The sequence below is a fragment of the Leptodactylus fuscus genome, chromosome 4 (assembly GCF_031893055.1).
Source record: "Leptodactylus fuscus isolate aLepFus1 chromosome 4, aLepFus1.hap2, whole genome shotgun sequence".
Lineage (NCBI taxonomy): Eukaryota > Metazoa > Chordata > Amphibia > Anura > Leptodactylidae > Leptodactylus > Leptodactylus fuscus.
This window is the reverse complement of record NC_134268.1, coordinates 159,359,468-159,378,011: the sequence shown is the minus strand read 5'-3', so window position 1 is coordinate 159,378,011 and position 18,544 is coordinate 159,359,468. Positions and strand designations below refer to the sequence as shown.

Here is an 18,544-nt window from a genome sequence, read left to right as displayed (position 1 = left end):
GTGTGTGTGACACAATGCTGTGTGAGTGCAGTACATCTGTGTGTGTGTGACACAATGCTGTGTGAGTGCAGTACATCTGTGTGTGTGTGACACAATGCTGTGTGAGTGCAGTACATGTGGGTGTAACACAATGCTGTGTGAGTGCAGTACATCTGTGTGTGACACAATGCTGTGTGAGTGCAGTACATCTGTGTGAGTGACACAATGCTGTGTGAGTGCAGTACCTCTGTGTGTAACACAATGCTGTGTGAGTGCAGTACCTCTGTGTGTGTGACACAATGCTGTGTGAGTGCAGTACATCTGTGTGAGTGACACAATGCTGTGTGAGTGGAGTACCTCTTTGTGTAACACAATGCTGTGTGAGTGCAGTACATCTGTGTGTGTGACACAATGCTGTGTGAGTGCAGTACATATGTGTGAGTGACACAATGCTGTGTGAGTGCAGTACCTCTGTGTGTGTGACACAATGCTGTGTGAGTGCAGTACATCTGTGTGTGTGACACAATGCTGTGTGAGTGCAGTACCTGTGTGTAACACAATGCTACATCTGTGTGTGTGACTGTATGGGATGTGCTAGTGCCTCATCACAGGCAGACAGTACAGTAAGCATGTCTCTCCCTCACAGTAGTAGGCACTGAATGTCTGGCACAGCCCCCTCGTCGGTCTCTCTTACCAGCCCCTGTGTCCTAGTGATTGGCCGGCAGCTGGCACCTCAGTGACCTCCAGTAGCCGGGCACAGCCGTCACTCCAGGTCCCGAAGCTACTGGCTGCCTGGTGGCCCCTGGGAGCGGCGCAGTGCGCACACACTCCGGCTGGAGGAAGCCTCTATCTGCACTTGTTATCTAGCAGCAGCCAAGCCTGCAGGAGTCTACTGCATCCAGTCAGCCGCTGCAGTCACCTCAGCAAGCCTGCCTGACCAACACTGGCACACAGGTACCATCTCCTCTCACCATCTTGTCTGCATGTGGGTGTGGGCAGTGGGTACTGCCCTGGCAGGAGGAATAGGATGTGAGGATGGAGCTTATTCCTCATAGAGTTGTGATAGGAGGCACAAGGACATGAGCAGAATGGAGCAGGAAATCAGAGCAAGTGTAATGCCTGCTCTGTAAGGTCACTGGCAAATGTCCTGCTTCTTCTAGCACAAGTTCTGCTGGCATTCAGTAAGTTGATAGCAGGAGCTTTATAATACTATATATACATTGCTGGATGTAGATACATAGTGTATATATAGTATGTACATATGTATACACATACAGTGTAGAGACATTGATAGTGAATATATTGGATCTGTCAGGGTATGTGACAGAGCACAGTGTTCAGCCTGGATATCTTCCTATGTCATAAGTGTATAGTGTGATGTCATAGGACTGGTGGATATTAGTAGGGTACCATATCAGCTTCTAATGTCATCACACAGCAACCACTAGTACAATGGACTGTTAGAAATGAATGGACGTGTAACTATGGAGCAGATACACCAGTCTGTGCAAGATACTGAGCAGCGGATGGATGGACGGATAAGGCAGATGTTTCATTGATTAAGAAAAAAGAAAATACAACTATTTATAATACACAAATATAATATGTCTGTATATATGCATATATATCTATATCTGTATCTATATTATATCTATCTATATTAAATATATATGTGTGTATACAGTATATATATTATATATATATATATATATATATATATTAATATTAAATATATTATATTGTATATATATATATATATATATATATATATATATATATATATATCATAGAAATAATATGCTGTAGATATATATATATATATATATATATATATATACCCACACACTTACACAAAGTACATGTACTTATATTATTCCTCTATGTAATTTCCACTCCTGGTTTTGGTTTACAAATACTGATAAAATACTGTCTGGAATGCTGTGAAAGTAACCTCTAATGATTTCCCATGTTCAGGTGTATGCATACCCCATTAAAACATACTTACATGTAGCAAGTACAGGTTTACAATGAGTGGTAATTGGCTCGTGGTACCGACGGCTCAGCCACAAACGTGTAGCAGGAACCCAAGTATTACACATGGCTAGTAAGGAATGCTTTTAGTAACTTGTTTAGCACTGGTCAGCCCAAGACTGATAAGATGTGTTTTTATAGAGAATACATGTCCAAAGTTTATTTTATGTTTTTCAAGGTCATACTTGGCAGAATATATAAGTGCACCTTACGTGCTTCCTAACAACGTTCCTTACACTAGGTTCACACTAGCGTTGAGTCTTCTTATGAGACTCCATCACACACGTCACTGAAAATCAGTGGAGAGAAAAGACCTTCCAGGAGAACTTTTCTCTCCAAAAATTTTGGCGCAAACTGGGATAAACCTGGCAGACCCCACTATAGTCTATGGAGTCTGTGGGTTTACGCGTGTAACTGCGTTTTTAAGTGAATAGGGTTTCCGTCTTTTGGGTCCCAAGCGGAAAGTGTGAACCTAGCATTAGTCAGCCACTTCTACCAATGCGCATAACATTGTCATGATTTTTCATGCAGCTATTATAATATATACAGGTAGAGCCTACCAAATATGTATTACAGCTGTATAGGTTTGTTTGCGGTGCTGGACTTACAGTTAAAGGCGTTGTCCAGGTTTTTGTTCATTTATTGCCTATTAACCTCTGCCCACGACTTAGTCTGCGTATTCTTGGTATCAATGATCCTCATATATATTCAGCAAATTACTCCTATGGTTTGTCTACTTTGGCATTTCGGCAGTTCTCAAGCTGGCCTGCTGCTGAACTTGTTCCTTGCGACATGCTTGTGATTTTTCCGGCATCTCAGCAGCTGGATGGGACACCATATAATGAGCGTGTTGTTGGAGTTGATAATCTGCCTGCTCCGGCGTTTTGGCTGCTCTAAGAGCCGCTTGATGCCTAGTTTGCTCAATCCCCCTGAGCTCTGCTTGAACAGAAGTTTATTGACCTCTGGCTACCTTCATAGCTCTTTTTGAATTTTGCGACAAATTAGATTTTCTTTTTCCCAGCATGTTTAAAATTGGCAAACTGCAAATTTGGATTAAAGGGGTTTTCCCATCCAGTGTGTCAGCACTCGAACAGATGAGATAATATGCAAATGCTTGTATAGAATGGACTCTGTTATCTTAGTGTTTACACATAGAGAGATAACAGACCTGGCTTTATCAGCAAACTCCAATTAGCTGGAGTAAGCGGCCACAAGAAAATGGCCTCGGGCATGCGCAGTTGGCTATTTCAATACCTCCTATTAACCATGAAAGTGCCTGAAACCCTTATTTTAACTTTAGTCTGGCAAGCTGCTCCGCTTAGACATTTTTTACAGAGCTGACCAGAGAACACGACGCCCCCCTATAGGTGACCTTCAAAGTAGCACATGAACTTTCCTGTATAGGACTCAATATTTGGGTACTATTTTGGATGTCCATTCTGCACCACTTTTGTACTGTTGACATAGTCAGTGGACTGCAGCCAGTAGTTTGTAATGTTGCTGTTCCACAGCAACTGGAGCACCTTGTGTAGGAAATGCAAGGGATCATTTACAATTTCCGCACCACTTTACAGTCTACCGTAGTTAGGAAGCTGTAGAATTTTTCTTCACCCATTACACACTTTTGTACTATATTGTAGCCAATAGAAATGCATTGTTGGATTGCAGTGAATATAAATCTCTATACATTATATGGAGAAAATATCCCCTTTATCATTTCTTTACCTCTCTCGAAATATGACCATTATCATAACCTAGGTATGAAGTATAATTCCCTTTATGTGTAAAATGTTTTGCATTTGGTATTAAAGGGAATATGTCGTCAGGTTTTTTGTTAAACATATTTTGATGCCAGGGCCATTTGTGGTGTAAAAGCTGCAATTTGCCCGCAACGTAAATGCCGCTGGAAAAATCGTGGCATTTTACAGTTTGGCTGCGGCTCGTCCCCTGCGGCCTTAGCCTTAAGGATTTTTTGTGATGTTTATTTTCCATGTCACTGTCTACACTGCATTATTTTTAAAAATTAAAAAGCCTTCAGTTTTCACTGGGGCTACTAAGCTTAATAATACACTGATACTGAAGTTGTTTTTTTTTTTTTTTTCTTTCTGCAGTCACTCATTTACAACACAGTCATAATTACAGTAGGTAAGGTAACACCTCTATAAATAACACCACTGACCCATCATTGCATCATACCGACAGTCAATAATGTCACAGGTTATCTCCTCCCACTGCATCCACTGAACAGGTCTAGCAAACTCTCCCATAGTCAGCTCCAGCCCATTACTGTCTATAGCGATGATATTACTGCAGTGCAAATCCCTAAATAACGTTAATAAAGCAGAGGAGAAGCTCGGACAGGATGGCAGCCCCCATAACCATGTACAGAAAGTAGAATATAAAAACACACAATCAGAAACTAAAAACAGATTAGAAAAAGTGATATTTTACTACCTGGTTTTACTAAATAAATGCGATACATTCCCTTTCACTTTACCAGATGCAATCTTACTGAAATTTTCTGCTATAAATTGTTGTAAAGTATTGGACATGTTTCATAGTCTTAGCTGTTAATTTGTGATATGAATTTGACAATCTGATGAGTCAAGTAGGATAAGTCATTGTGAATCACATTGAGGATTTGGGTTGTGCGACATAAATCCTATATAACCCTATCAGTGCACTTAACTTGGATGGAGAATTTGACAAAAAAAACATTTTCTTTAGTAACTTAGCAGTGTATAACTAAGTTCACATCTGTGCTTGTTTTTTTTTTTTTTTTTAAATTTTTCTTCAGTTATAGAAGCTAACAAAAATAACAGTTGAATCCATCGCAGGACACATAAAGCAACAGTGCGCAGTTTACCCATTAACATTGGGTCTGCCAGGTTTCCTTATTATGATCTTGGATTTTTTAACTTCTCTAATGGAATTTGCAAAAAAGGCTCCAATACATATGTGAGTGTACTTACCCTACATATCAGTCCATGTTTGCAAATAATACAGTGCCATGCTTCTTCCCTGTCAGAGTGCTGATGTCACCTACAATCACCGGCCACTTTATTAGGTACACCATGCTAGTAACGGGTTGGACCCCCTTTTGCCTTCAGAACTGCCTCAATTCTTCGTATAAAAAACAAAAAAACTTTGCAAGTCTTCAGTAGGTGATACCTTTTTTAATGGCTAACTCATAATGATGACAGAATATAACGTTTCGAAGCTTCCTCTGAGCTTCTTCTTCTTCAGATATAACTAAAGAACACTCTGTAGAGGCTGCATATTTATGACTGGGCACAGGGGTAGGATTACAGGAGGGAGGGGGGAAGAGGCTTATTACTATATACTTATAACAACAAACAATCAATTGCCAGATCCCCAGTTCTTATCTTAATGGCTGTCTTAATGATTTGTATAAAAAGACATAAACCCACGTGAGATGTTCATCCCATTGTCCAACGTCTGGAATAAGGTCATGGCCTTGTACTCATAAATCAGTCGCTGTTTCTTTGATTTAAAGTTCCCTTTTAAGATCAAGATTTTCATGTCATTGATGATGTTGTGGTCTTCCTGGCAGAAGTGTTTTGGCACGGGAAGATCCTACAGACAGCCAGCCAAACCTCAGGAATATGATTATTAGCAGCTCACTGTCACCTCCAACTAACAAAGGAACATTTCCATGTGGACAGAAGAGGTGCAAGACCTGCCCCCACATACTGACCACTGACAAGATAGAGATCCCAAACTCTAACAGGGAATATAAAATCCCAGATGTGTTCACCTGTAACACACCTAATGTGGTGTATTTGATCATTTGCACCAAATGTTCCACTGAAAATCTGTATGTTGGAGAGACCGGACAGAAACTCAGATTGAGAATTAATTCACATCGCCATACAATCAAACAACAGAGAACTGATCTTCCCGTGCCAAATCATTTTTGCCAGGAAGATCATAATATCACCAATGACATGAAAATCTTGATCTTAAAAGGGAACTTTAAATCAAGGAAACAGCGACTGATTTATGAGTACAAGGCCATGACCCTATTCCAGACGTTGGACAATGGAATGAACATCTCACGTGGGTTTATGTCTTTTTATACAAATCATTAAGACAGCCATTAAGATAAGAACTGGGGATCTGGCAATTGATTGTTTGTTGTTATAAGTATATAGTAATAAGCCTCTTCCCCCCTCTCTCCTGTAATCCTACCCCTGTGCCCAGTCATAAATATGCAGCCTCTACAGAGTGTTCTTTAGTTATATCTGAAGAAGAAGATCAGAGGAAGCTTCGAAACGTTATATTCTGTCATCATTATGAGTTAGTCATTAAAAAAGATATCACCTACTGAAGACTTGCAAAGTTTTTTTGTTTTTTATATTTTAAACCACTGGCTAACACGGTACCAAAACAAACATTTTCCTTTTATCAATTCTTCGTGGCATAGATTCAACAAGGTGCTGGAAGAATTCCTCAGAGATTTTGGTCCATATTGACATGATGGCATCACACGGTTGCCGCAGATTTGTCGGCTGCACATCCATGATGCGAATCTCTCGTTCCACCACATCCCAAAGATGCTCTATTGGATTGAGATCTGGTGACTGTGGAGGCCATTGGAGTACAGTGAACTCATTGTCATGTTCAAGAAACCAGTCTGAGATGATTCCAGCTTTATGACATGGCGCATTATCCTGCTGAAAGTAGCCATCAGATGTTGGGTACATTGTGGTCATAAAGGGATGGACATGGTCAGCAACAATACTCAGGTAGGCTTTGGCGTTGCAACGATGCTCAATTGGTACCAAGGGGCCCAAAGAGTGCCAAGAAAATATTCCCCACACCATGACACCACCACCACCAGCCTGAACCGTTGATACAAGGCAGGATGGATCCATGCTTTCATGTTGTTGATGCCAAATTCTGACCCTACCATCCGAATGTCGCAGCAGAAATCGAGACTCATCAGACCAGGCAACGTTTTTCCAATCTTCAATTGTCCAATTTCGATGAGCTTGTGCAAATTGTAGCCTCAGTTTCCTGTTCTTAGCTGAAAGGAGTGGCACCCGGTGTGGTCTTCTGCTGCTGTAGCCCATCTGCCTCAAAGTTCGACATACTGTGCGTTCAGAGATGCTCTTCTGGCTACCTTGGTTGTAACGGGTGGCTATTTGAGTCACTGTTGCCTTTCTATCAGGTCGAACCAGTCTGGCCATTCTCCTCTGACCTCTGGCATCAACAACGCATTTCCGCCCACAGAACTGCCGCTCACTGGATGTTTTTTCTTTTTCGGACCATTCTCTGTAAACCCTAGAGATGGTTGTTCGTGAAAATCCCAGTAGATCAGCAGTTTCTGAAATACTCAGACCAGCCCTTCTGGCACCAACAACCATGCCACGTTCAAAGGCACTCAAATCACCTTTCTTCCCCATACTGATGCTCGGTTTGAACTGCAGGAGATTGTCTTGACCATGTCTACATGCCTAAATGCACTGAGTTGCCGCCATGTGATTGGCTGATTAGAAATTAAGTGTTAACGAGCAGTTGGACAGGTGTACCTAATAAAGTGGCCGGTGAGTGTATTTATATGTGGTCAGAGTCTGTTTTTATTGGGCTAAATTCACACTGCGTTGTGTTTATACAGTACAGTACAATGGAGCAGTGTGAAAATGTGTCTGACCAATGTACCGTATATCCTACAGTATGCAACCATATATATATACCATTGAGTGCAATGGATACTAAAGTTGGTCAAAAGGAAACACACTTAGGCTAAGGCCCCACAGGACGTAAAGCGCTGCAGGGAAAAAACGTGTCGGGTATGCATCGTGGTTCTTCCCGCAGTGCATTAACCTTTTACATGCAATGGTTAGTGTTAAGACGCCATGTAAAGTGGATAAATATAGGGAAGGGGTTCCCACTGTCAGCCCCTCGGGCCAGGCATCATGTTCACGGGGAGCTGAAGGGTGACCGAACCTTACCATAGCCTCCTGTATTGCCATGGGCAGACACCAATTAGACCTAGCCAGAGACTGTATCTAATAGACTGAATGTCATTGTTACACTCAAATCTATAAAACCTTGCAGTACACATGTATTAATGGGTATTATATAAGTAATTAAGAGATCACAACTTCAGTCTACATCTTTGTTAAACTCGTCTCCCTAAAAATGATATCAAAAGTTGAATGCACCCTAAAAGAGTACAGATGTAAACTACAGCTCAGCACACAAAAAATATGCCCCTAAACAGCTCTATCAATTAAACTGTCAATTAAAATGCAATGACTCTTTGAATATGGTGATGCAAAAAAAATAAAATTGTTTTATAAAAGTGTTATTATTGTGCAAATGTAGTAAAATGTAAAAAAAAACCAAAAAAAAACCACTTTATAAAATAGGAATAGCTGTAATTGTACTAACCCACAGCATAAAGATACCATATCATTTGTACCATATGGTGAGTGATGTAAAAGTAAAACACTAAAAAATTGAAGAATTGCCATAAAAAAATCCTAAAAGTTTTTCAATGCATTGTATGCATTCCAAAATGGTTCCATTTAAAAAAAAACAACTTGTCTCGGCAAAATCATGCCATTGTATGGGTACATCAATGTAGAGATAAAAAGGTTATGACTTTCATAAGACAGGGATGAAAAAGGCAAAAAAGTATGCCTTGTCCTAGAGGCCAAAATAGTGAGCTCGGACCCAGTCATTGTCTCTCATCTAGGCCATGCTTGTTGAAGTGGTGGCTTCTGTCTCCTTAGGGTCCATTCAGACTGAGTTTTTTGGCACTGGCGGAAAAAGGAACCCATTGAAGTCAATGGGAGGCTTTTTTTCCACGTGGATTCTGATGCGGATTCAGCATCAAAATCAGAGCCAAAAAACTCTATGTGAATGGACCCTTAGGGTCCGTTCACACGGGCACAGAGGGGGCAGTTTATGGCACATAATCCACGTCATAATCCACCTCCTGACGGTGGTGGTCTGTGGAGACCACTAGCATTCTATTTTTCCGCTAGCGGCATGTTGCCTCTAGCGGAAAAAAAGAAGCGAGATGCCCTTTCTTCAGGCGGATTCCGTACGTCTGGTGGCAGCAACCTCCGGAGTCGGCCCATTCATTTGAGCCGACTCTGGAGGGGGAAGCCGTGACCGCGACAGTCGTGGCAGGCTGGTTTTGACCCGAGAGTGACGTGGCTCCCCGCATCATTCTCGGGTCAAAACCCGCCTGCCATGACTGTCGCGGGTTCCCCCTCCGGAGTCGGCTTAAATGAATGGGCCGACTCCGGAGGTTGCGCCCGTCAGGCGGACACCGCGGCTCAACGAGCGGCTCAACTCTCAGTGCCAAAATCCGCCCCACCGCCCCCCGTGTGAACTAGCCCTTAAAGAAACATAGAAAGAGTCCATTTCTGTCAGCCTATTTCCTGCAGTGTTGATGCAGAGATAGACAAAACAGCCCTATGGGGCAGAAATTTTCCAACAAAGTAACCTAAATGCTTTATTCAGTGTAATTCCCTAAGATATACGGCACTCTATGAGGGTGGCGCAGGAGTAAAATCCTGAGCCATTAAACTGATGAAGATAAAAAAAGCACTCAAAATTATTGCTTTTCTTACACAGTGTTTGTAAGAGGTCGGCCACATAGAACGCAATGTCTCAAAATTGACTTGCCGGGATATTAAAGCACTATACAGATTTAGTTTGAGTGTGGAGTTCGTCTTCTTTTCTTATTTATTCAATGGATGCCATACATTCTTATACAAAAATCTTCCTTATTGCCATTCAGTTCACTGCAGGGTTACTGCATGTCAGGCCACGTCTCTACTGAGAACTGGGATTAGGAATTCCTCATTGGTAGATGTCCCAGATTCTGAGTCGCTGTGCATGCTGTGGAGCATTAGTCCTATACTATATCATAGACATAGATGCATATGGATCCAGCCTGCAGTATACTCACCATGTGGTATTCCCTCATCATTGGTTGGATGAGCCCTTAATTTGACATCATTGTCTTATATATGAGTGTAATAGACAAGTCATTTATGTTAACATCAGATACTTGTGACCCTCATTAAACCATTTTATGTCCCTGTGACCATGGCATCAGAAATCACTGGAAAGTTTGTGTGTATAGATCTGCTGACTTTTTCATGATTCTGGTAACTTAATAATATGAATATTAAATATTAACCTCCTCTTAACCATTCCTCAAGTGCTGGGCTTTGGATTTTCTTTTTTTGGGCAGCCACCATAAGAAGCTTTTCTTTATAGCATACTAGATCGGTTGGCGCTGTATAATATAATAGAACCTGCTGCATCAATTGTATATTATATCGTCTATTTAGGACTTTATTCATTTTTCTACTAAAATAACCCCTAAGATCAGGGACACAAACTGCAGCTCCAAACAATCTGACGGTAAGTAGAGTATCACCACACCTATAGATGGTAACATCCCCGGGGAGTCCCAATTCCGGGTAGATATACTAATGTTATGTATGGGTCACACAGATAGGTTTGCCTCACAGAACAAATAGACATACAGGGAAGGTCTTTCCTTTAATGTAATTGGGATTTCTATTGTTCAGCCCTGGATTGATTAGCTATCACTACTGTAAGACGTTCCTCATGGTCTGTTAGAGACGCTAGCAGCATTGTTTCCCCTCCATCCCTATACAAGTCCCAGCTGTAGCAATCTATAATCTCTCTACCAGTGATCACGTTTTCCATACTTTGAGATCCACCATGCCTCTTGTTGTAGGTCTTTTTGTTCAAAATTTCCCTCTCGTGCATTAGGTTAAACAACTGTAATACCCTGAAATTTTTTTTTAGTTGGAACACCCTTCTGACACTGTCAAATATGGCGGGTCACAGTCTATCTTGACATTTCTCAATATACCTAACATGATGTGTAATCCATAACCTGAATTCACAGATCATCTTGCCTACATACTATAAACCACATGTGCAGGTATGTAAGTAGACTACTCCCTTGGAGTGACAATTGGTAAAATCCTGAATTTGGAACCTATCTCTAGTAGGGTGACTTCACACCTCCTTATTTACCACCATTGAACTACGTGCTTTACAGTTTCCACACCTAAATGTGCCAGATGGGCGAGAGGTTGACCAGGTTTCTTTTTCAGATATTTTGTTGTACATTTGCTTGTGGGTTTGGGATCATTGTCCTGTTGTATGAACAGTTTTGGCCAATCTTTAGCTGTTGGATACTTGACCTTACATTTGTTATGCAATGGACATTGTTCCAGAACATCTGCTCTCCTACTTTTTCACCAAGCAGTTGTCATTTTCCTCTGTGCAATGCTGTTATGGCAGATTCTGCTGCTGTGGGAAATTCATCTGCATTGGCCTCATGGCTGTAGATTTATGTCAGCTATGCATAGCAGTCAGACTTTGGCTGGGTCTGTGCAGCCTGTGAGATCTTTGAGATACAGAGATTATCTTGGCGGCACTTCAACATCCAATCAAGGGCTAAGGCAAGTTATTTTTACCTGAAATTTTCCTAATTCATGTGCGTGTGATTGTGTTAATTTTCTAGGTTCTGTGTTCCCAGAACTCATTTCCAGTATTGAATGTGTCTGCTGAACTTTTATATATATATATATATATATATATATATATATATATATATGAAACAGAGAAATTGAATGAAATCAACATATCAAAAAGTCATTTAAAAGACAATGAAGGCGAAAAAAAAAAGAGAAAAAAACAAAAAGAAAGACACAGGGAGGGGGAGGAAGAGGGAAGGAGGGGGTGAGAAGAAGGAGTCAGAGACCTTGGAGAATACAAGTCCCAGGAGGACCACACAGCCTTGAAGGCGTCCAATGTATGGTTGAGGGAAGCAGTCAGGAATTCCATACTGTGCACATCTTTCATTCTAGCTATGAGGTCCGAGTCTGTGGGAGGGGAGCACCTCTTCCAATGAAGAGCTATAAGTGTCTTAGCAGCTGTGCAGAGATATAGAAACAGCTTTGAGGTCTGTTTGCCTAAATGTCTAGGGGGAAGGTTGAGTAGATAAATAAGGGTGTCCAGTGGAACACCTTGAATGAAGAGGGCTTCAGTAATGACTAATCTGTAGACCAGAAGGGGCAAACACATGAGCATTCCCAAAAGATATGATACAGTGAGCCTATTTCTGTCTGGCACCGCCAACACTGAGGGGGGATACTAGGGTTCAGGGAATGGAGAAGGGCAGGAGTATGGTACCAGTGCATAAGCAGCTTATATTGGGTTTCACGATACGAAATGCAAGTGCTTGAGCTCCGCACGGGACCAAATAATCTGCCACTGACCAGGTGAGAGCTGCCTATCCATGGCTCCAGACCATTTATCCATGTTCCTGTGGGGAACAAAAGGTCGCCCCTCGGGGGAAGCAAGTATTCTATAAATACCAGAAATAAGGTCAACTGTGGAGGTACCCGCCCGGCACACTTTCTCAAAGGTGGTGGGTGGAGAAACCCTCAGGGAGCCAAACTGGGAAAATACAAAATGGACAATCTGCTGGTAGTGTAGCCATTCAGAGTCAGGCAAGTGTAGTTTCAGAAGTCAAATATTCAAAGGCCTGAGCTCCAAGGTCTGAGGGTCTACAATAGGGGAGGGGTGCCCAATACGTCGATCGTGATCTACCGTTAGATCGCGAAGGACGTATGGGTCGATCGCGGGATGCAACCAGGGATCCCTGGTGTCTGCAGGCGCCGCCTGAAAGTGTCCAGAGATGACTCTCAGCTGGTGCTGTGAAAAAGCACTCTGGGCACTTGCAGGCCGGGCAGCAGCAGCTCCGGGGGATGACGCACTCCCCGCTCTTAGGGATGAAGGGAGCCAGGGTGCTGCAGGCTGAGAGTCATCTCCAGACACTGGCAGGTGGGGCTGCCGAGCCCCAGCCTGCCAGTGTCCAGAGATAACTCTCAGACTGTGCTGTGAACAAGCAGACATGGGGGATCACTGAATGCTGCTGTCTCCTGCTCTCATGCTCTGCCCGACCCCGCCCACATGCCCGGCCCCACCCACAGACACGCCCCACCCACTTGGTCCTTGTGGATCAACGACGGAAGCCAAGCGTTGAGTCTATTAGCTAGAATTTTGGTGAAGAGTTTCAAATCAGTGTTCAACAACAAAATAAGACGATAATTAGAGCACTCCTGATGGTCCTTGTCAGGCTTGGGAATCGAGGTTATATGAGAGAGAGAGAGAGAGATTCAGGGATAGAGTCACCAGCAAGAAAGGAAGTAAAAAGGCAACGCATATGGGGGAGGAGTTTTGGGTAAAAAGTTTTATAGTATAAATACGGGGCCCAGAGCCTTACCATTCAGAAGACCCTTGAGGGTAGCACCAATCTCATCCTCAGTAATAGGGGCATTCAAGGCCGTAACTGGCCGGGGGTGGAGTTTAGGAAGGGGGCACAAATTCAGATAAGCCTGCAAGGCGGCATCACGGGAATCAGGGTCAACACCAGAGGGGATAGGAGATTGTATAATTTCGAATAGTAATTCTGAAACAGAGAGGCTATAGTTTTGGGGTGGTGTTGAAGGACGCCGTGGGAGTCATGAACAGCATGCGGAGTGGATGAAACCCGATGGTCACGCAAAGTTTTAGCTAACAGGGAGTGGGCTTTATTGCCTCTCTCATAATAGCATTGGCGACTATACAGCAGGAGGCGCTGAACATTCCAATTAGCTAAATTGCGAAGCGAAATTCTAGCTGCAACTAGGCGGCGGAGGGTAGATAATGAAGGAGATGAAGACAGGCGAGCCGACAGGGCCCGTATTTGAGACATCAAAGCGGCTTCCCTAGCCTTTCTATCCTTTTTCTGTCGAGTAGCCAACGCTGTGCAGTGATTCCTCATAACAGCCTTGTGTGCCTCCCAAAGAGTAGAAACAGAAGAGACAGATTGGGCATTAAGAGTGAAGTACTCCTGGAGAGGGGTACGGAGAGTGTCGCAGGAGGCCTGGGAGTGCAGGTGAGATTCGTTCAATCTCCAGTGGCAGCATTTAGTGTGTGTGGAGGCCGAGGACAACGACAACAAAACAGGGGCATGATCTGACCACGAGATGGGGCCAATCTCAGCGTCCGCCAAAAGCATGAGGGACAAAATATTACCGAAAAAGTAGTCTATCCTGGTATGAGTCTTATGGGGATGGGAGGGAGTAGAAGGCGTACGACCGACCAGTGGGGTTGCGCACCCTCCAGAGATCAAAATGAGAGTAAGACCTAATTAAGCGGCAAACGTCTCTGGCCAAGCGAAGCTGCAGGGCGGTAGGAGGAACACCAGACATGGTCGATCTATCGGCGTGTTCGGAGAAAACCAGGTTGAAATCACCACCCAACAGCAGGGCCGAGTCAGAGAAGGCCTGCAAACGCTGCAACATCCTCTTAAGGAAAGGGATTTGAGAGGAATTGGGGGCATACAGGTTACAGAGGACAATGGCCATAAAGAAGACCCTCAAGGATAACATAATGCCCATCAGGATCCAAGTGTGAGGCAGAGATCGAGATCGGGCAGGATCGGGCGAGCAGAATGGCCACCCCTCCCTTCCTGTGGGTGTTGTGAGCAGAGTATGCAATTGGAAAGTAAGGGCGAGCAAAGTTAAAGTTATCCGTGTGGTCAAAGTGAGACTCCTGAAGGAATGCCACTTCCGCCCCCAGGGATCGTAGTTCACGGAGCACCAAGCGCCGTTTAGCATTGGAGCCCAGGCCCTTGACATTCAATTTAACATACTTCGCCATGGAGAAACAAAAAAGAACAAGAATCAAACAAGTGCAATAGAGGGAACGAACAAGCAGATCTCACCCAGCCTAGAGGAGAAGAGGTCAGCAAGGGAAGCCCGGTGGTCAGCTGTATAGGTGAAGAGACTCCAAACCTTTGAGAGGAAAGGGAAGGGAGGAGGGAAAAGAAGGGGGGAGAAATAGAAGGAGAGGTATCAAGCAATACAACAAAAACAAACTGTGTCATGGACAGGACTAAGTCTCCTGGCCGGGGGCGATAAACAATAAATAAATCGGCAAGTACCGGGACAACCAAAAGGATCTAAAAATAGGACCCACAGCTGGGATAAGCCCCAAGTAGGGGGTAACATGGAAGGATCATCTGTAGTCAGTCACTGCAGTGATAGAAGACACGGATCAGGTGTTGGAGGTGGTAAGGACGCTGCCTTCCCACCGCGCCTACAATAAAATGCAAAATGGAAACACAACAAGTAAAGGACCTGCTAAGGAAAGAAAAACATGTATGAAATTGAAATCAGTTGGTTCTCACGAAGCAAAGGGCACCAAATCTCAGTAAGGAGAACTGAAAAAAGAAGGAACAAAGGTCAAAGGAAACAGTCAGAGTGATGCAGGTGGGGGGTCCACCCGTTGGCGCTGAGAACCAGAACCAGATGGAGGAAGCAATCTCTTCTTCGACTTGGATTGAGTCCACACCGTAGGCAAAGGTGGTGGAGGAGCAGAAAGTTCCCAGTCAGCTAAATCCACAGGAGGAGCAATGTCCATGGCGTAACAGAACTGAGGGATGTCTGAATAAGAGCGCAGAGTCGCCGTGCGACCATTACGCCTGGCCATCAGGGCAAAGGGGAAACCCCAGCGGTAGGGAATCCGATGGTCTTGCAACAGGCGGAGAAGAGAGCGAAGGTGTCGCCTTTTCTGCAGGGTGATCCAAGACAAATCCTGATAAAGTTGTATTTTAGCTCCGTCAAACTCGATGTCCTTCATGGCTCTGGCTTTAGTTAGGATTAACTCCTTCAATGTGAAGTCATGTACACAGCAGATAATATCCCTTGGAGTGGGACCAGAGCCCTTGGGGTGCAAGGCTCTATGAGCGCGGTCCAGTTTAATCTTATGAGAAGGGGGTTCTTGTAGCACCGAGTTAAAGATAGTCTCCGAAGTAGTTGGCAAGTCCTCCTCATGCGTAGCTTCAGGGAGACCCTTGACACGAATGTTATTCCTCCTACCCCTATTGTCCAAATCCTCCACATGGCATTGAAGATTTAGCGACAGGTGAAACTGAGACAAAACTGAGTCTTGGAGGTGAGATATATAGGTACGGGTCTGATCATGATCGTCCTTCAGAGTTTCCACACAGTTAGCAATGTAATGAAGGTCTTGGCGAAGCGCTGAGATTTCTGCTCGAATTTCAGTGTGAATTTCTTTGCAACAAGTCTCAGTCACTTTAGCGACCAAGGAATGAGTAAGTTATTGGAGCCATTGCAGTGGAGGAGAGGAGAATGAAGATGCAAACACATCTCCCTATTGACATTGAGGAATTGGAGGAGAAGAATGAGGGGATACAGCAGAATAGGGGGACATGGAGGGGGTCGCCCCAATATCCATATCAGGTTTCCCATCCAGAGCCCAGGAAGGTGCATGAGAGGGAGCCCCTTGGTGCAAATGGTGTACCTGATAAGAGGCATCTGCAGGATCATGGACAGGAGCAGAAGCAGGGTCCATGGAGATGGAGCAGGCTGCAGAAGCAGGTCCAGGATTATGGATTCCAGAGTTCTGTGTTGCCAGGGCAGCAGATGGAGCTGGCAGAGGAACGAGGCCAGAGGGCAGTGTGGAGAGATCAGCAGCGTAGCCCTGTGATGCTGGAGGAGCAGCAGGAGGAGGCGCAGCCGCCGGCACCATCTTGGAGGAGCAGGCCTCAGCAGGAGGAGAGCCACCGAAGGCCATCACAGGATCCAGGGAGTCGGCAACCGGAGTGGACCAGGTGTCCGCAGGAGGCTTCTGGACAGCGGAAGACCCCAGGGAGAGCCGTGGAGTAGCGGAGGACGGCTGTGTCGGTAGCACGGTCTGCAAAGATGGTCGCCGCCGCATGGAGAGTCGCGTGGAGGATGGCCGTGGGGGACCAGGCGGATGGAGATCCCCGGCTGTCTAGGAATGGCAGATCAAGCAGCAGTCCCAGAGGGAGGGAGTCCAGCAGTCCTCTTCCCCATAAGCTGGGTAGAAATGCCAATTCAGGTCCTTTTTAGAGAAGGCAGGGTGGGAGCCGAGCTAACACACATCCGGCTACATGAAATTCCAAGCTACGCCCCGAAACACCCTTTTAACATGCTAGATTCACACTAATACTCAGTTTTCATCCTTCGGGTCCCCATCAGAACCCCGTCCGCCTTAAAAAGTGGATATCCATGGACCCCATAGATATTAATGGGGTCCACCAGATTTCCAGCAGAGAATAAAGTCTTGCTTGTAGGACTTTCCTCTTTGTTGCCAAAGAGAAAAGCAAGACTTTATTTTCTGCTGGAAACCTGGTGGACCCCATTAAATCAATTTAAGCAGAATCTTGGGTACTAATGTCACTGAAGTTTAACATGTAAATCTTGGGGGGGGGGGGTGTTGGCATTTTTCTGTTCATTGTATGATCTAACTTTAGGGTGAATTTGCTGAGATGACCTAAATGAGCAATGTAAACCTAATTTTAGATTTTAGCTGCTCAACAATTTTGGGTCTTCTTTGTCATTTCATAATATTGGTAAAAGGACTGCAGGCAAGCCAGTTCAGCACCCGATCTCTTCTTCTTGTGGATGCAGTATGTTGTTTAGCATTGTCTTGTCAAAGATGTGTAAACTGCCCATGCCATAGGCACTAACTGTGTACTATCAGATATGTAGGCTTTTAAATTGTGCACTGATAACAAGCTGGATGGCTCCTCTATATGAGTCCACAAGACACGGCATCCATGGTTTCCATAAAGAATTCTACATTTTGATTCATCTGCCCACAGAACCGTTTTCTATTTTGCCTTAGTCCATTTTAAATTAGCTTTGGCCTAGAGAAGATGACAGTGTTTCTGCTTTGTGTTGATATATGGTTTCTTCTTTGCGTTACACAGCTTTAACTTGCATGCCTGGATTGCAGGTGAAGTGTATACACAAACAATGATTTGTAGAATTAATGCATGAGAAAAAAGATATATCCAGCACAACGATAGATCCAGATAAAACTTAGCTTTTAATGAATAGGAACATTTGGTCCCATAAAAAACCCAACACAGACATCGAACAGAAAAACAAATTCAGCGTTATTCAAAAAAATTCATGTAGACATACCGGACTAAGGGAGCATTCACACGGTGTAACGTGCCACGAGATTTGGCACGTGTACGCCGCGTGACCCTTTGCGTGCCGTACACGCTCCCATTCATTTCAATGGGAGCGGGGAGCGTATGTGCCGCGCTAGTTTGCGGCCGTGAATAAATGCACGGCCACAAACTAGAGCGGCGCATACGCTCCCCGCTCCCATTGAAATGAATGGGAGCGTGTACGGCACGCAAAGGGTCACGTGGCGTACACGTGCCAAATCTCGCGGGACGTTACGCCGTGTGAATGCTCCCTAACAATGACAATGCGACATACTGAACCGCTATCGGTTCAGTATGTCGCATCGTCATTGTTAGTCCGGTATGTCTACATGAATTTTTTTGAATAACGCTGAATTTGTTTTTCTGTTCGATGTCTGTGTTGGGTTTTTTATGGGACCAAATGTTCCTATTCATTAAAAGCTAAGTTTTATCTGGATCTAT

The 18,544-nt window shown here is 44.1% G+C and overlaps 1 protein-coding gene across 2 annotated transcripts in view; it reads left to right on the top strand.

Annotated features, from left to right (window-relative positions):
- Positions 1–688: 688 nt before the first annotated feature.
- MYRIP (myosin VIIA and Rab interacting protein) overlaps positions 689–18,544 on the top strand; it is a 346,219-nt gene continuing 328,363 nt past the window's right edge. Inside the window, exon 1 of one of the 2 annotated variants that reach the window (XM_075271252.1) lies at positions 689–933. The gene's annotated coding sequence lies outside the window, so the exon portion shown is untranslated. The remainder of the gene's footprint in view (positions 934–18,544) is intronic. The other variant, XM_075271253.1, reaches the window with a different exon arrangement.